The 18101-nt window shown below is 44.3% G+C and overlaps 1 long non-coding RNA gene across 1 annotated transcript in view; it reads left to right on the forward strand.

Moving 5' to 3' along the window:
* The window catches only part of LOC135100304 (uncharacterized), a 94351-nt gene that overhangs the window by 32692 nt on the left and 43558 nt on the right, over positions 1-18101 (forward strand). The window contains exon 2 of the long non-coding RNA XR_010268597.1: positions 14955-15062. This is a non-coding gene — a long non-coding RNA (uncharacterized LOC135100304). The remainder of the gene's footprint in view (positions 1-14954; positions 15063-18101) is intronic.

Here is an 18101-nt window from a genome sequence, read left to right on the forward strand (position 1 = left end):
TGGTGAGGAGTCCTGGTGAGGGGTCCCGGTGAGTGGGTCCTAATGAGTGGTCTAGTTGAGGGGCAGCAGTGACGGGATCTTGATATACGGGCTATTGGTGGTCTGACCGTCACCGCACACACCCCGGCACGCGTCTGCGCTGAGGCCAGGACCCGGGGTGCACGTGTCTTGTTCTGGGTGTTTATGTTGTTGTTAATAATGTTTTCATTGTGATGATAGTAGCAACAGTAGCAGTGGTGGTGGTGGTGGTGGTAGTAGTAGTAGTATTGATTGTTGTTGTAGTAGTAGTAGTAGCACTAACAGCAGCAACAGTAATAATAATGATCATCGTTGTTGGTGGTGGCGGTGGTTTTTCTTTCACTTGGCTCAGATGTCTTACTTTTGATAGTAAAAGTGCTTCATTTAATTAGTTTCTTCATCTTGCTCCTCCTCCTCCTTCTCCACGCAGGATCCATTTCTGTTTGCTCTTCCTTCGTGATCCTTTGTGGTTCTCTGTATCCCTCCCCTCCTCATCAGCGTTGCCACTCTCGTCCCCTAAGGCAGTCGTCCCGTTCCTTTGCTAAAAACTTCTAACATGGACGAGAATATGCCACTTTGAGTAGTTCTAACATACACACGATGCCTCTTCCTCGATAACCACGCTCCTCCCCCTTGCCTCACTCCGTTGTGTCTTTTATTTGTTTAATTTATCACCCATGCTTCGTTGGGCTACAGCAAATTTGTAGCCTCACCTGAAACACGATACATCTCCACACTTTAAGGTGCAGGTTTCTTGTAATACGATCAGTTTTAATTAAGTGAAACGGAGGGAGGTTGAGATAGTGAGGGAAGACAGGCAGGGAGAGGCGGCCCAGGAAAAGAGAGGCGGTGGAAGAGAGAGAAAGAGAAAGAGAGAGAGGCAGGCAGGAGGAAAGAAGGTAGACATGTTCCCACTCAGACACCGTTGTAAGGGAACCCCTGGCCACTGACCCGTCCTGACCTCCTGCCTTGACCTGACCTCACCCACAACCTCTCCTCTCTCGTTTGTGGGAATTATCGACTAGATCGTGAACTCTTAGCAGCAGGAGGAGGAGGAGGAGGAGAAGCAGCAGCAGTAATAGGAGGAGGAAAGGGAGAAAAAATAGACGGAAGAAGCGGCGATGCGGTGAGAGAGGGAGGAGCAAGGAGGCAACAGCGGTAGTGGGGAAGAAAAACAGAGAATAAAGAAAGAATGTAAAAAACGAACGGGAGAACACGAATCTGAAAAAAAGAAATGGTGAAAAGAGAAGAGAAATTGGATGAGAAAGGAAGACACAAGAAGAAGAAAAAAAAAATAGAATCTTAGATATGAGCCACACCGTCGTCACTGGTGTAGGTCGCCTTGCCACTGATGAAAGAATGACAGGCGCGAGGCGAGACACGACACTGATGAGGCATGCGAGGAACGGGAATACTTGGCAACCCTAAGCCTCCTCCACGGCGAATCAGAAGGCATCAGTTCCTCTCATCTCACCTCTCTCTCTCTCTCTCTCTCTCTCTCTCTCTCTCTCTCTCTCTCTCTCTCTCTCTCTCTCTCTCTCTCTCTCTCTCTCTATGTTTCATGCACGCTCTGCCTTTATCGTCCTGCGGGCCACGGCGCCAAGATAGACACGCTTTTATGTTGCATTACGAAGTACACGTTCAGGTTCGAAGATAAATAAAGTGGCTCAGAACATTCGGCTCTTATCTGCGAGGCCAATGGTTCCTGATGGAAGAGTCGATGCACGAGGGAAGGGGGAGAAGAGGAAAGCTGGGAAGAAAGAAATATACGGACAGGATCATACAAACACTGAAAACAATCAAACAAGCTTTTTTTGTCTCTCTCTCTCTCTCTCTCTCTCTCTCTCTCTCTCTCTCTCTCTCTCTCTCTCTCTCTCTCTCTCTCTCTCTCTCTCTCTCTCTCTCTCTCTACTTTTCTTTATTAATAGCTCTAGCAGCAGCAACAGTAGTAGTAAGTAAGTAGTAGTAGTAGTAGTAGTAGTAGTAGTAGTAGTAGTAGTAGTAGTAGTAGTAGTAGTAGTAGCAGCAGAAGTAGTTGTAATAATAGTATTAGTGTAGTAGTGGTGATGGTAGTAGTAGCGACAGTCCAACAGCAGTACCTTTTGTGACAGAGCAATAAGCCTCCTGATGTCTCTTTCTTTGTTAAATCCAAGTCAATCCTCTTACACCTCTTGCTGCACCTCCTTTTCCTCACCCTTCTCTTACTCCTTCTCCTCCTGATTCTATTTCTCCTAATTCTGCTCCTCATGCATCTGCAATACGCTTTGAGCACTTCCCCGAAAACACACACACACACACACACACACACACACACACACACACACACACACACACACGTACTCAGTGCTTCAAAGCGTCTAAATAATTCGTGCGCGATATGCCTCAACATAACTCATTTCATACATCACCCTAAATCTAACAGTATACGTGCTACAGCTCTCCAAGCCACGCCGCGGGGAGGGGAGTGCTCTGGTTGCGTGCACACACACACACACACACACACACACACACAGGATACATCAAGCTGAGTAACAACAAATAAGACTGAATACACATGGAAGGAACGCTCTGCATGGATATACATACATGCATACATACATACATACATACTCGTACATACACAAGTACTCATAGCATATACACACACGCATTCGAGATAAGCAAACGTCTTGAAGTGCCGAGATGCTGAAGACTGAAAGCAAATGATCATGTTTTCGTTTATTATTTCAATGATGCAAGAGGCGATTCCTGGTAAGCGGGAAGGAAGATTATTTTATGCACTTGAGTGAAAATATATATATAAAAAAAGAGCAGCTTCAAAACCTTATTAGCACGAGAAGGAGGAACTTCTTATGATATTTTTGTTTTCTCCTGCAACATTTTTATGAGAGTAAATATGCCAGTGACCTTTAATATTCCTGGTGCACGTATGTCTGTTTTTTTCTTTCAGTCTATTCAGAGGATGATAAATAAAAGACGAATAAAAAGAGAAATTGAAGAGGAAGAAGACGAGGAGGAGAAGGAGGAGGAGGAGAAGGAATAGAAGCAGAACCAAGAATAGGTGACGGTGGGAGAGGAAGTGGAGCAGGAGAAGGAGGAGGAGGAGGAGGAGGAGGAGGAGGAGGAGGAAGAGGAGGAGAAGCAAAAGTAAGAGGCGGAGGGGATAGTAGTAGTAGGAAGAGGAGCAGGAAGTGGAAGTATCAAAATCGCCACCCTGAGGGCAGTGAGGTCAAGCTGAACGGACGCTCTGATGTGGTGAAATTCTGTCTCCTTCGATTCGTCCATCACAAGCAAAAGAGTGAAAGTGAATTGAGGGAAGATGTGTTATTTTCGACGTAAGCTCGCACGCGGATCCTTTCTCATCCTAGCACTGTTTTACATGCAATTTAGCCGTGCCTCATCTCCCTAAGACCCAATCCGATTGCCTTTTGTTTAGTGTAATCTTTCTCTCGTAAGCTGGCACGTAATAAGCGTAAGAACAATATTTACGATAATTACTACTACATAAATCACCATTACTCTTTTTTTTTCCTAGCGGGAGACACGGTGCAGGGTAATAACTACACTCCAATATATTTTTGCGAGGTGCGAGAGGCGATGGTGCGTCGCCCGAAGCTGTTAGGGGGAAAGGGATACATGATAGGGATAGGATGGGCTGAGGGGGTGTCTGTGCTGTGTCGTCGTCATGGTAACCTGGGATAAACAGTACTGTGAGTCAGGTAAACAGGTCCCTCGCCCTCGCTATGGGTCTTATCTCCCTCGTGAAAACAAAGGGATCAGAAGCGATTAAGGTGTATCGTGGGAAGCCTGATTACACTGGCACACAAGCTTTCCAGGACGTGCTCTCCTGTTTATGCTGGCAGCAGTCTCACGGCATCATATCGTACACCAGCGTGTCCCGCCTCCCCGGGGATGACAGGGACAAAGTAGCCAACAGACCCTCTCCTTATAAATATAATCCTCCCCTAAATATAGTCCATCCCTTTATGCCGTCTTGAAGATACAGGTTTATTTATAGGAGCATCTGACAACTCAAAAAGATATAGGAAGGGAAATATAATACGTACACGCATGCACTCACTCATTACTGACGGTTCAACATATCATTATACATTTGCTGCATGATGCATATACGCGGCCGTGAAATACTGTAGTTCAGAAGACCCACGCGGCTCATTCCTTTGGCTTGTAAAGGGTGGTTAATGGCGCCCTGAACCTCCCTCGCCGCGCCGCCCCCCAAACAAAGGTGATGGATTATCGCGGTGGAACAAACCCGGCCGTGGAAAAGCATTACCTGTTGACCCAAACACGGCCCTGTGTGTGTGTGTGTGTGTGTGTGTGTGTGTGTGTGTGTGTGTGTGTGTGTGTGTGTGTGTGTTAAGTGGAATTTATTTCGGGATCTATTTCTGCTGTCTTTCCTCTTTTGAATTATGAAAGAAAAATAAATTGAAACACGCGAGGGTAGAAGCAAAACCAACCAGGAATAATTGCATAAAATTTTCTTTTTTTTTATTTTGGTTCTCGTTAAGTACACGTATATGTTATCTCTCTCTCTCTCTCTCTCTCTCTCTCTCTCTCTCTCTCTCTCTCTCTCTCTCTCTCTCTCTCTCTCTCAGTGATGCGGAACGTGCTATGCGACACTCAAAGCGACGCTAGACAGAGCATGTGACGGACTGAGTGACGGGGAGAAGGGAGGACGAAAGGAAGGAGCGAAGAGGGAGAAATGGAGGAGGGAAGGTGTGAGAGAGAAAAGAACAATACCCACCCTCAACTCAGCGGGTCGTGCCTCCCCTCTCCCTCTCTCTCTCCTCTCCCTCTCCCTCTCACCCTGGCCTGGCCGCCGCAGTCACCCTCACCTTAACCCGACAGGAAACGATATATTGCATTATAGAGTTAATGTGTTTTGCTGAAAAGAAAATTGAGTGACGAAATACGAGAGTGAGTTTGTGTTGCTGAGTTAATTGTGCTAAATTGTTGAGCCGCTCTTGGCGTTTTAGTTTATGAGGGAAGGGGAAGGGGGGGAGTGAGGGCAGCTGTATTTCTCTCTTTGTTTGTTGGTTTTCGTGAGCTGCAGTACATCAGGCAGCCTTATTTGGCCTGCTCTCCGCTCTATCGACTGGCCGCGCTGAAATTTATCTGCTGGGTGAAATCTATCGGCGGTGCAACAATCATACGTGTTGGCGTGGCGGTGCTTGAGGCTAGTAATGGGCGAGGGGGGTGGCGAGGGTGGGGGGGGGGGGGGGCTAGTGATGGGCTGTGGGAAGGAGTGTGATGGGCTAGGGGAGGGAGGCTGTGATGGCGGGGTGTGTAGCCTTTGTTATGATGTGGGAGTGGGAGTGAGGGCCATGTTTTTGGGCTTGAGATGTGTGTGTGTGTGTGTGTGTGTGTGTGTGAGGACCTTACGGCACTCTCTCGTTGCATTATAGTGCGATCGGTCGTGGAGATCATAGTGGTATGCAATATTAATTGTAATATATAATTGCTAGGATTTTCAAGTGAAATTATCATTAACAGTAATGAATAATTTCCAGCGGCGATATCAACAAAGCAAGATTATAATATGCGACTGCCACTTTATCTTATTATTAATGATAATTGGCTGTGACTTATAATCATCATTACTTGCTTTTAACCATTCAAGTAAGTGTGTATGGTAAAGGAAGAGAGAGAGAGAGAGAGAGAGAGAGAGAGAGAGAGAGAGAGAGAGAGAGAGAGAGAGAGAGAGAGAGAGAGAGAGAGAGAGAGATACAACCTCGTGATGCTTAGCACCTGACAACCCACATCCACTCTGACGATTCGCTTACCACCCCTCAGTGCTGCTGTTTCGATGTGTTATCCATATTGTCATGCAAAAGTGACGCTAACTGCTGTTTAATACCAACGAATTATTCCTGAAACAAGAGAGATTAGATGGGAAATATAGAAGGTTGGAAGAATTAGCAATGTCTGTGATCTATCATTCTGCTGCAGAGTTATCAACGTGTTTTTGTGAATTGCTCTTTCTTTAATGTAAACAATCCTAAAAGTAATATAAAACCAGTCACTGAATAAATGCATGGTTAGGTGTGAGGTGTGAGGCAGGTGTGGGGTGCTTGGCGGTGAGAGAGTTGTTACGTGGCTGGGTTGGGCAGTGAAGAATTTTGTAGTGGACGAAGATTTAGTTGGAGTTTAATCATTTTGTCTGAGGCTGTAGGATTCATGTTAGGGATATAAAGACCTTGAAATTTCACTAAGATCCTTCATGGGGGGAAGGATCCCAGCTGTGCCAGCCTCGTAACCACTTTGTCTGTGCAGGTTCAGTTTTGCGTAAAATTGCATTTCATGGGATTTTGCCCATCTGCGTACCACCGGCTGGCTCCCCGGGGCATGGCAGGACTAAACATGGGCTACTCTAGAGGTAAACAACCCCATATATTATTCATAGGAAGCAGGGCCTTGTTAGCGGCGCGGGCCGACGCGGCGAGGCACCACTGAGGCTCCTGCTGTCGGGGTGTGCGGTAATATATGCCAGATTGTAGGGAACGTAAGTCGTGCGGCGGCTCACCCGTTAACCAGCGTGAATTACGGGACGTAAAGTCTCTCCTGCTTAGCAACGAGGCCGCCAACGACTGCCCACTACCGCGAGAATAACACTAAAATTATAATAAAAGCTTTTACTACCCAAGTTGAGGGAAAAAGTTGAGGAGCATCAAAAGCGGCGGTGCCCCGCGGCCACCCCTGCTCGGCGTATGTTGCCCTCTGCACTCCTCTTTCCTCGCCCGTCCATATCAAAATGTATTCTCCAAATACCTTAATTAAACATAATAAATTGTCTCATTGGTTCGTAACATGAAATTAAATGACGAACTATCAAACTGTGAAGCTTGTACGGTCTTATCTTTCTCCACGTTCGAGTCGCCGCTTGGTTGGAATGCCACTAGAAAAAGTAGTTTCAGACGAGTCTTCCCACGACCCTTCGTCCGCGTGTCGCTCCCCATCGTCGGCGGGACGCGGGCGGGGCGTCCACAGGTGCGACTGATGCCCAGCGCCACAGAGAGCACACACTCCCAACCCGACCATTAGAGGGCCCGGCCACAATAAATCTCATGGAATAATGGTCAAACTTATTAGGATGAACAATGCAACAAAGCCCTACCCCGCTGCCCCCGCCGAAGCGATGCTCCGACACGTTAACCAACTCCGGGGGTTGCTGCCGCGGCGCGCGTGTGGCTTGCGTCTCTTGGCTCCGCTGCCCGGGTGAATCAAGACGCCTCTGAACCTCTGCCCCTCGCACCCCCTCGCACGGCTCGACCAATCACAACGTCAGCCTCGATTATGGAGCTCCGTGGTTGGTCGAGACGGGCCACAGGTAAATAATTAGCACATTTAGATTATGCAGATTCAGACTGGGCGGCGGAGGTAGCGAAGAGATAAGAATTCGCTACTCCGCACGGCCAATGTTAGTCGATTTTTATAGGCTTTTTGGCTTTTGTGATGAAATAATAAAGTGTCGGCTTGTAAATTCTGATTAAGTCCGGAATGGCGCGTCGGGAGGAGCGGCCGTGCTACACCGCGGTGAGGGCGAGGATTTGTGAGCGTGTTCCTTTGATGGATGAGTGGGCCTTCTTCCACCACCTCCACCACCACCCCCTCCCATACCACAACATCACGCCCGCACCTCTCAACCTCTCACCATATATCCTCTCCACACAGCGCACGCCCCTGCCACTCACCATAACGCTCACCATAGATATTCCGCTCGCTCTACACACGTCCGCATCACCAGATATACTGAGTCCACCAAACACTTTTCCATCACGCGACACTTGACAATTCACGCCTCAAATCCGTAACCCGCTTATCTTAACCCCCGTCACGTATGAAAATCTAAAAAAGCACCACCACAGCCACAATCAATCGCTTGCTTGGCCGCCACGCAGACCCCGCCAGTCAAGAACACGGTACATGCACTCACACATACATTTACCACCACCGCAACCTCTCGCATGCTTCCCACGCTGGACGCCGCACTAATATCTTTGCACACCGCACTGTACACATACGGTACGCCTCACTGCACGCCCCTACCAGCCACAATGCCAACACCATAGCCGCCAGTGTACACCGTGGGGCCATACCGCGTCCACAGCAGGAAGGAGGCCATGCACCCCTATCAGATAGCCTTACTGAGCAGCCCCACACAACAACCACCCCTTCTGGTCATCCCCCATAGTTAGTTTTGAACCACGGCTGAGATGAGAGAGGAGGATAGGATTAGGAAGGGAGGGAGGTATGGAGATACAGAGAGGGAGACAGCGGGTGGGAGTGAGCCAGGAAGAGAAGGTACGGAAGGGAGATGGAGAGGGTAAATGATAAAACGAGGGAGAAATATGATAAGAATTATTTATGATGAGCAAGATCAAGAAAAAAAAAATGAATGATAGAGGACTTACACCGTGAGACGCTCACATTCATATTAATACAAATACACCATGGCATGTACCCTTCACTCAGCACCGTAGGACGCGACGCTCCTGTATCGTGCAGGGCAGCGGAGCCTTCCACTCTCAGCTGCTGTGCCATGGACTGGGTTATAGCACAGCTGCCTTGGCTGAGTGTCAGTTCCACTCTGGCGGTCTGGGAGAACAAAATCATTCACTCCCTGACAGCAACACTTTGGGCAGTTAAAATATCAAATAAGGCCCAGGTGTGAAAATATTGGCAAACAGAAAAATATCAGAACACACAGACATGACGGATGGATAAATATAAATCAATAAGGAAAATGAAGGAGGTGCCTCATCCAACCATTCCCCATTGTGTCCTGAGTAGTAAAAGTGCACACTGAAAGAGGTATTGAGTGATGAGGTTAGGGGTGAGTGGGCGCGCTGTATGCCGGAGTAAAGAGTGGGAGTGCGCGGGGTGAAAAAAAAAGATGCACGAAGTGTGAAAGGAACACTAAGCAAAGCATGAGTTGTAAGAAAAGTGGCCGGTGAAGGATGATGTTGGAGGAACGTGTTGGTCGAGGCGTGAAGATGATGCCACACTGAACACACGGAGCGGACGACAGACTATTGCCAATGCTGCTGTTCCTTCGTGTGTGGCATAGGCTGCACTGAAGGCGCCTTATCACCACGGTATGTTTATGGCAGGTGGCGCCCATGATGCCCACCCCACTCCACCTCTCCCACCAAGTCACGTTAAAATATACCGAGCAATAAACAAGAAGCAGATGAGTCTTAACTGAACCCAATGATGTAATGAGGTCTGGGGAGTGACTGAAGAGGAAATTCGAGCCTCGACCACCATACATTAGACCATGACTGCATACAAGCAAAAAACAGTATAGAGATATAAGGGAAGGGAGAAGATTTAAGACTCCTACCTCGTATATCAGTCCACGGTTATGCACACCCACTGCAAATGGTATAAAGAAGTGGTTTAAGAGGGAGAGAGGATAATAATGTTGCTAGAATGATGACGGGATGGGGTGAAGAATGAAGGTATGAGAAAAAGGGCGTTAGTAAAAAAAATAATGACTAAAGTACAATGAGTGAGGAGAAAGAAGGCGAGGGCGAAAGAGGGTGGATCAAAGGTCTGCGAAGGAAGTAATTAATTGCTACACACACACACACACACACACACACACACACACACACACACACACACACACACACACACACACACACACACACACACACACACACACACACACACACACCTTGTACAGTACAGCACGGTGAAATGATTAATAACAGCCGAGGTAGTCGTATTTCTGTTGATAAAGATCTGAATTTTTGTTTCAGGAATTGAACCACTACGATTATTATATACTAACACTAACTTACACACTTATCAAATAGAGTAGACTTCCTTTGAACTCCAGCTGCTGTTTTAGTAAGACAGCGTCATTAACTCAGAAGTGGCTGGTGAAGGAGGAGGAAAGGAATGCAAAGAAGAGATGAGAGGAAATTAGAGACGTCGAGAGAAGGGAAACAAAAGGAGAAGGATGAAGAGGAGGAGGGGTGGAAAATAAAAGAAGTAGAAAGAGGACGTTAGGTGAGTAGGCGGAGTGGGTTAAGTGAGACAGGAGAGAAGAGTCACAAGAGGATGCCAGCCCTTGCTATCGATACGTAACTGACAAATCACATTGTTTACGGGATCCTTTCGTTACAGGTGTGTGTGTGTGTGTGTGTGTGTGTGTAGTGGGAGTAGGATGGTGGAGGCACACACACACACACACACACACACACACACACACACACACACACACACACTGTCCTATCAGTTCCCTCCTCGGTATTCACGTTTCTGCACAGAGCAATTTCACCATATCACGTTTTCATTAATCACCCCTCGATGTAAATACAAGGTTCGGGTCACCGCGCAGGCTCCTCGTTCAGACTTAACGTGCGTGAGTGGCAGTGTTTTTTTTTTTCCTTCATCCTCACATGCTTTCTGTAACTCATGCTACTGGAATGTTCCGATGTTCTGAAAGTCCTTCATGTTATTACTGATTTATTTATCTTCTCAGTTGTGTGTGTACAGGTGTCACTTACTTCATTTTTTTTTCTCCCAGCGCACTAAACAGGAGTTACCATTGCTTACTAACATACGAGTAAATCATCATAGTCACCACAACCTAATGATAATTATCGCTTGTATTCAATTCTAAGCTCACCAAGAGGTACAGTACATTTATAATACCCATTGTCATCCATGAGTTGTAGCCTTCTTGCCATTACCTATACTGGTGCCATTCGATAGTGGGAAGCTATCATCATATTAGGTGTCTTTCTTCCCATCTTTTCTTTCAGCGGAACCAAGTAAATTTAATCTCAAAGAATTTTTTCAGCTCTCTGTATAATATAAAGACTCTCACTTGTTGTGTAGGTCCACGTGTTAGACAAGTACGCAAATGATGAAAACGAAATGGTGAAAATCTTAATGGCTTCTTAGCGATCGTATTTATTGGTGAAAATTGCTCAGCATTTCATCCACTAGAGGGTACAATGGCAATGGATATTCAAATTATAATGCTCATGAGAAAAAAAAAAAAAACTGTTTTGTACGCAACTGAAGATATTAAACAAAACTTCTGGACCAGACGGGAAAAAAAAAAAAAATCAAAGCATTTCATGTCTGGAAGATGTGTCCAAGGAAATGAATGCAAACTATTATTTAAATAAAGTTAATATAGCCGGAATATTGTTTATTTAACATCATATATTATACATAAGAAAGTATACTTCAGCAACGTAAGCAACACTTAAGGTATTTTCGCTACATTCTCCTAGTGAAAAAAAAAAAAAATGGTGACTCATTTTTATTGTCAGAGAGCTTTTTTATGTTAAAAGATCAAATATGTTTTATTATTATTTTTAGTATTTTTTCAAGCACCATTGGATGAAATAAGTGTACTGGCTCACCCATGGAAGAAAGCGTTCCTAGAAGGAATAAATAATATCAGCTCAGTAGGATTACTTAAAAGCGTGAAAGGCTGTACAAACTCCAAAGCTTTTAGTGTGTGTGTGTGTGTGTGTGTGTGTGTGTGTGTGTGTGTGTGTGTGTGTGTGTGTGTGTGTGTGTGTGTGTGTGTGTGTGTGTGTGTGTGTGCATGCGTGCGCCACGCTGGGAATTCATCGAAAATGGGGTATTCTTGATTGACATTCTTTATTCAAATTGACGCATTCAATCCAGCGCTTCAATATTTGCATTGCTTCACTATTCAGAACGAAATAGAGGAATCAAGTATTTAGCAAGTACTGGAATTCTACAACGGAATGTTCATATAATATTTAAAAGACTGAGAAGTACTTCGCGTTGTTGATATGTAATTCCTCGGGGTTGTTATAATTTTATTGCAGGTACTGAAATATAACCTTTACATTAATCACTTATATTATCTTTAATAGTTTACAAGTATATTGCACTTCAACTCACGGTTTGAAGTTAAGTGATATACCAGAAATTTACCTTATCAATGGTATTTGTCAAAAACATCAAGCTATGGCTACAACTTTGTCTTTTACACACACACACACACACACACACACACACACACACACACACACACACACACACACACACACACACACACACACACACACACACACACACACACACACACACACACAAAGAAAGCTGCATTATTGCCATGGCCTCTAAAATCCACGTGTACAGTTCTAGTGAGCATAAAAAAAAAAAAAGAAAAAAACATTCTGGCTTTCCTGATAGAGCGTTGTCATCGCAGTCACATGAAGCCGCACTGTGTTTCGTGCCTGGAGCGCTGCGTGCCCAGTGTGCGGGGTGCTACAAAGATACACAGCTATAAAGTTTGAGGCCTAACAGATCATAAATTAGTCTTCGTAAGAAAATCAGAAAACTTATAGAGATAAATTGGTGAGCTCAGCCCGGGAGAAAAGAAGCAAACATAACTTGTCAAATTTCAATAAAAAAAAAGGAAAAAAAAAGAAAAACACCCATGAGCTCATGAACAATTTCAATGGACATGTTATCGTTTTGTGAAGGAGTTGCTAGTGACCTTAAAACTGAACACTGTGTGAGAAAGAGTTTTGAAAGTAGCCGCATCACCTAAAATATTTATTTTCGAAAGGTTTCTCGTGTTTTATATGGACCAATATGTCGAGAAAATTCTGGAAAAATTGAAGCATCTTTTGATTCTGCGGGTTAATTTTTATACGAGTAAAAAACGAAATGCTTTTTATTCATTAGAATGTTTTGTGTTAAGGTCAGCGAGAAAATAAAGAATGATGTGTATTAAATATGTAAGTAGTGAACGCGGTGTTGGAGGCTTTGTTCGGCCTGAAAATTATCAATACATTCTTTATAAACAAAAGATCAGTAATTAGGTTGGGGAAGGTCAAATATCAGACAAAATACACTGTCAGAAATACAGAACGATGTGTGACTATAAGGCCAGACAGCTTATGGAGCTAAAGGCTGCCGAGCCGAGCGAGGTAATGGACGTGATGGAAGGAGACCAGACAAGAGGAGGAAGATAAAACTGAAGAGTCTGCAGGCAGGATTTGGCGGGGGTTGTGGTGGTGCCGCGACCCGTGGGGTGGTGAAGGAACTGTGTTTTGCATTACTCTCGTAATACATGAATAGATTAATGAATGATTGAGTGAATGAACGTGTGTGTGTGTGTGTGCGTGTGTGTGTGTGTGTGTGTGTGTGTGTGTGTGTGTGTGTATTACTCGTTGATAGAATATCATTCCACTTATTCAACAGTCGTGGCGGCGAAAAATGTTGGATTTCGAGATTACATAAGACCTTCCATTATTATCACTTCTCTGCTGAATGAACTGATGATAATGCGATAATGAATACTTTATGATTGTTGATAAAGTGTCTGATACTGAAAGACATGTTTCAAGCATTCACACTTGACTTCCCCAAATATTCTGACATTAAGGAATAATCGATAAAGAATTAAGTAATTAAACTTCTCCTGATATCATTGTCTCTTATTTCAAACCAAAAAATTGGGATTGTTGACAATTCTATTGCCAATCTTCTTATTAAGTGTGTGTGTGTGTGTGTGTGTGTGTGTGTGTGTGTGTGTGTGTGTGTGTGTGTGTGTGTGTGTGTGTGTGTGTGTGTGTGTGTGTGTGTGATCAGGTTCACACTTCCTTCCTGCCACACACGAGCACACACTGCCACAAAGCTAATGAATCGTTGTCAAATATCCGGCCAGGCTCTTCCCATATAACATTTCCTATTGCCTATTTCTCTCCTTCCCCTTTCTCATCCTTTCCTTTTTTTTTCTGTCTAATTTTTACTTTATTTATCCTTTTCATTTTTTCTTTTTAATCAGTTGAGGTACGTGCAGGCAGGCGTCGTCTCATCTATTATTTCTGTAGATTTCTTTAACACTGACTCATTTCCTGTACATTGGTTTTGTGTTATGTTACACAAACTCTTTATATTTGTTATAATGTTACATCATTGTTATGACACATCCTTTTACTGAAGCATGTCTAAGCCTCCAAACTAAAAGGAGATGACAAAGTAAACCAACAAAAAAGGACTACTGAAGAACTGCCTACTAAGAAAAGAAAAGTAAATAAATAAAAAAGAATGTATATGTAACTTGATCAACTTTTTTATTAAAATTGTATATACTTAAACGTTCATGAAACCAGTATTACTAGCAAGCAGACACACCAAATCTTGTTTGTCTAGCGTGATGTGCTGTGTTGATAGCAAGATCTACACCACATCCTTCTCCACACAGCAACACAACACACAACAAGCCACGATGCGTCAACTTCGCCAGACCAGCAGTGCTATCCTGTGTACATCGCCCATGCATCGCCGAGCCACGCTTGCCGCGCCTCAGTTTACGATCGCCATGACCCTACATTTCTGAGGGTGAAATCTGTAACCACGCTACAACGTTGCTACGCTCACCACAGCACCTTATCGCACCTTCCCGCCAGCCGCAGCCCCTAAAAAGAGCCCCAGCCACACAGCACTACGGTGGAGACTCTCTTGTACGTCGCTCAGTTTTTGCATTTTTTGTTAAGACTGAGGAAAAATGTTACCCTTTATACCTTAACGGGAGGGTAGTGACCACGCGTCACGCCAAATTTGAACTCAGTGGGTCAGATGGTTCAGCGAGGAAAGAGCAGGCTGGGGGCTTTCCTTCCTTACACACACACACACACACACACACACACACACACACACACACACACACACACACACACACACACCATCACATTACATCACACTGACTATCTTCGTAAATACGAGTATGCTACTAGTAAATTGATGCTGTTTACATATTCCTCTCTCTTTCTCTCTCTCTCTCTCTCTCTCTCTCTCTCTCTCTCTCTCTCTCTCTCTCTCTCTCTCTCTCTCTCTCTCTCTCTCTCTCTCTCTCTCTCGCCACTTTAACGTTAACACCCGTGCTTGTCTCTCGCCCCCAGGGGTCTTCGCTGCCTGGGAACACTACACACCAGTCTCGGATATTAATCTTCGTCCCTCTCTGAGACGCCGTACGAATTGCAAGTGGTTAATTATTAAATGGCTGCCAGGTAAGTCAAAAACACACTTGATTTGTTGAGCATCACTTTGACGCGGCACCGACTCCTGCCTTGTTAGATGTCAAAAGGTGTGTATTTCTTGTGTATTGCTTTGTGTTATTTCAAATTCAGGAGGTTTTGTGTCTAATGTGAAGGATAAATGGAAAATAATGAAAGAAGGAAGAGAAGGAGGGTGAAGAAGTGAATGTGAAGAAGAAGGAAATGTTTTCGTTAAGAGTTTTACATATGATGTGAAAGATGATAATAAAAAAAGTAAAAAAAAAAAAAAAGAGAGAAAAAGAAGGGAATGAGAAGGGGTAAGAAATGAAGGGTAATATATATCATATTCCCTAAAAGTCTTGCATTAGCATGGAGGAAAAAGAGGGAAAGAAGTGGGGGAAGAAGAAGAAAAAGAAGAAGAAGAAGAAGAAGAAGAAGAAGAAGAAGAAGAAGAAGAAAAAGAAGAAGAAGGAGAAGAAAAAGAAGGAACAAAGAAAAAGAAAAAATGAGAAGGAGAAGAAAAGAAGAAGATGGAGGAGGGCAAGAAGGAAGAAGGGCAAGGTGAAGAGCTGCTCCCTCTCGGCGGTGTGACGCAAATGGGATTAGCATCGTCTTGCTCATTTCTAGTGTACGTGACGCTTCTTTATGTCTACAGCGTAACGTCCTTGTGCCACGCGCCTCTGTGTCTTCCCTTTTTTTAATTTTTTTTTTAATTCCCTAAGTTAGTCTTTTATGTCACGTTAGCCTTCTGAACTCCCCCCCCCCCCCCCTCTCTCTCTCTCTCTCTCTCTCTCTCTCTCTCTCTCTCTCTCTCTCTCTCTCTCTCTCTCTCTCTCTCTCTCTCTCTCTCTCTCTCTCTCTCTCTCTCTCTCTCGACGTTTTCATTCTGTATTGCTCTTCACGTTACAGTCCTCTGCCTTTCTCTAAGTCACTCTTCTATAGCTATCTGTACGTAACGCCTCTCTCTGACTTTTTGCGATAGCCTTCTATACCGCTCGACGCCACCCTTCTGTACCGCTCTCTACGTTACACTTCCTGCCTCTGCTCTGCGCCACTTTTCAGCATCACCCTTTACATCCTCCCTTCCTTTCCCACTCACCTGCGGCAGTCCCAGTGTTCACTCACAACTACCTGAATATTCCGCTCCGCGCCACCTGTTTTTAACCCTTCCTCGCGTGTTTACCACTCTATCATTTTAAGTGTTTTTCACATGCGCCACTCCGTCCATTTCATTCACTTCAAGTTCCCCATGCGTACCAGTCACGCTATTTCTCTTATTCTCTTTCGTTAATATATATATATATATATATATATATATATATATATATATATATATATATATATATATATATATATATATATATATATATATATATATATATATTCATCAGTCTGTTTCTTTATTTCGCCTGCCGTCGCAGGCAAGTCTTCCACGTATTACTTTCTGTTTATAAAGATAAACTGAGAAGGTGAAGGAGCAAAAAAAAAAAAAAAGGAAAAAGAAAAAAATAGAGAATAATTACAACTAGAGCATAACACACACACACACACACACACAAGCTAGGAAACATATACGTAGATACATGCATTAAGAAACACACACATCTCCATACATAAACACCAGCATACATACCCCACCATACCATCCCACTTTCACCAGTTCCTTTGCGCGGCACTTACACGCAAACAGACAAACGTAAGTCCGTACACGTATACTGACACACATACTGTACTACACACACACTAACACACCTATATACCTTGTGACACTACTCCTTCATCACCCTCTCCCGCTCTTAGTAGTTCCTCTGTGCAACACTTTCTCTTTTAGCACCACTTGTCCCTTGTCACCAGCACGCTCTTAAGCTCGCTCAAGTTGCTCAGGACTCATTTATCACCTGTCGCTGTCATGTTATCCCACGCTTTCCTCTGCCCTGCCCCGCCCTCGCACCCTGTCCACGCCTCCTTCAGGTGCTCGACACTTTTGCTCTCGCCTCGACGCTGCTTGTGAGGGAAGTGACACGTAATTGCCAGATTTTATAAGTGCTCCTTTTTCTTTTTTACTCGATATTTACTCTCTCTCTCTCTCTCTCTCTCTCTCTCTCTCTCTCTCTCTCTCTCTCTCTCTCTCTCTCTCTCTCTCTCTCTCTCTCTCTCTCTCTCTCACTACTCTCTTTCTCTCACTACTCTCTCTCTCTCTCTCTCTCTCTCTCTCTCTCTCTCTCTCTCTCTCTCTCTCTCTCTCTCTCTCTCTGTCTTTCTCTCTTATTTTATGATGTTTTCTTGTTTTCTTGATGGGCGTGTTTAGATCGTGGTGCAGTTAGTTGTTGTTGTTGTTGTTGTTGTTGTTGTTGTTGTTGTTGTTGTTGGTGGTGGTGGTGGTGGTGGTGGTGGTGGTAGTGGTGGTAGTAGTGGATGTGGTGATAATGATCAAGATATTGTAGATTCCAATACTGTATCATCAATGTAATTGTTGTTGTTGTTGTATGTGGAGGTGGTGGTGGTGATAATGTTGGTGGTTGGTGATGTTATTGTTTTTGTTGTAGTTTACTGTCATCATCATCTAAAGAGAAACCATTATTAGAATTCATCGCAAAGGGAACGGCAGCAATATTACTAAAGTACTTTTTTTTCCGTTTCGTAGCTCGTATTGTGATCAAAGCTTCAAAGGTGACACGACAAAAAAATGGGAAATGTCTCTTCCACTCCTGCTCTTACCTAATGACTTACTGTAGGTGGAACTTTCTACATGGCGGTGATGTTAACTAAGGACACACTGTACTTAATTGATAAGCGTGGGCATATATTATTCAGATTATACATCGTCGGTCACCAGAGGTAGGAGAACGAGAGTCACCGGCGTTCTAGTAAGCCGCCATACTGACAACTGGTTCGATTATGAAAAATTGCAACAGTTGGGAAGGGACGTGTGTAAGTTGTAGTGAGTCCCCATACCAACTGTGACTCGATTGTATGGGAAAACAGTAGGTGGGCAGGGACGGTGAAGGGAAGGTAAAATGTGTGGCACATAGCATACCTCAGAGAATTTGA

Source organism: Scylla paramamosain, chromosome 5 (assembly GCF_035594125.1).
Source record: "Scylla paramamosain isolate STU-SP2022 chromosome 5, ASM3559412v1, whole genome shotgun sequence".
NCBI classification, from domain to species: Eukaryota; Metazoa; Arthropoda; class Malacostraca; order Decapoda; family Portunidae; genus Scylla; species Scylla paramamosain.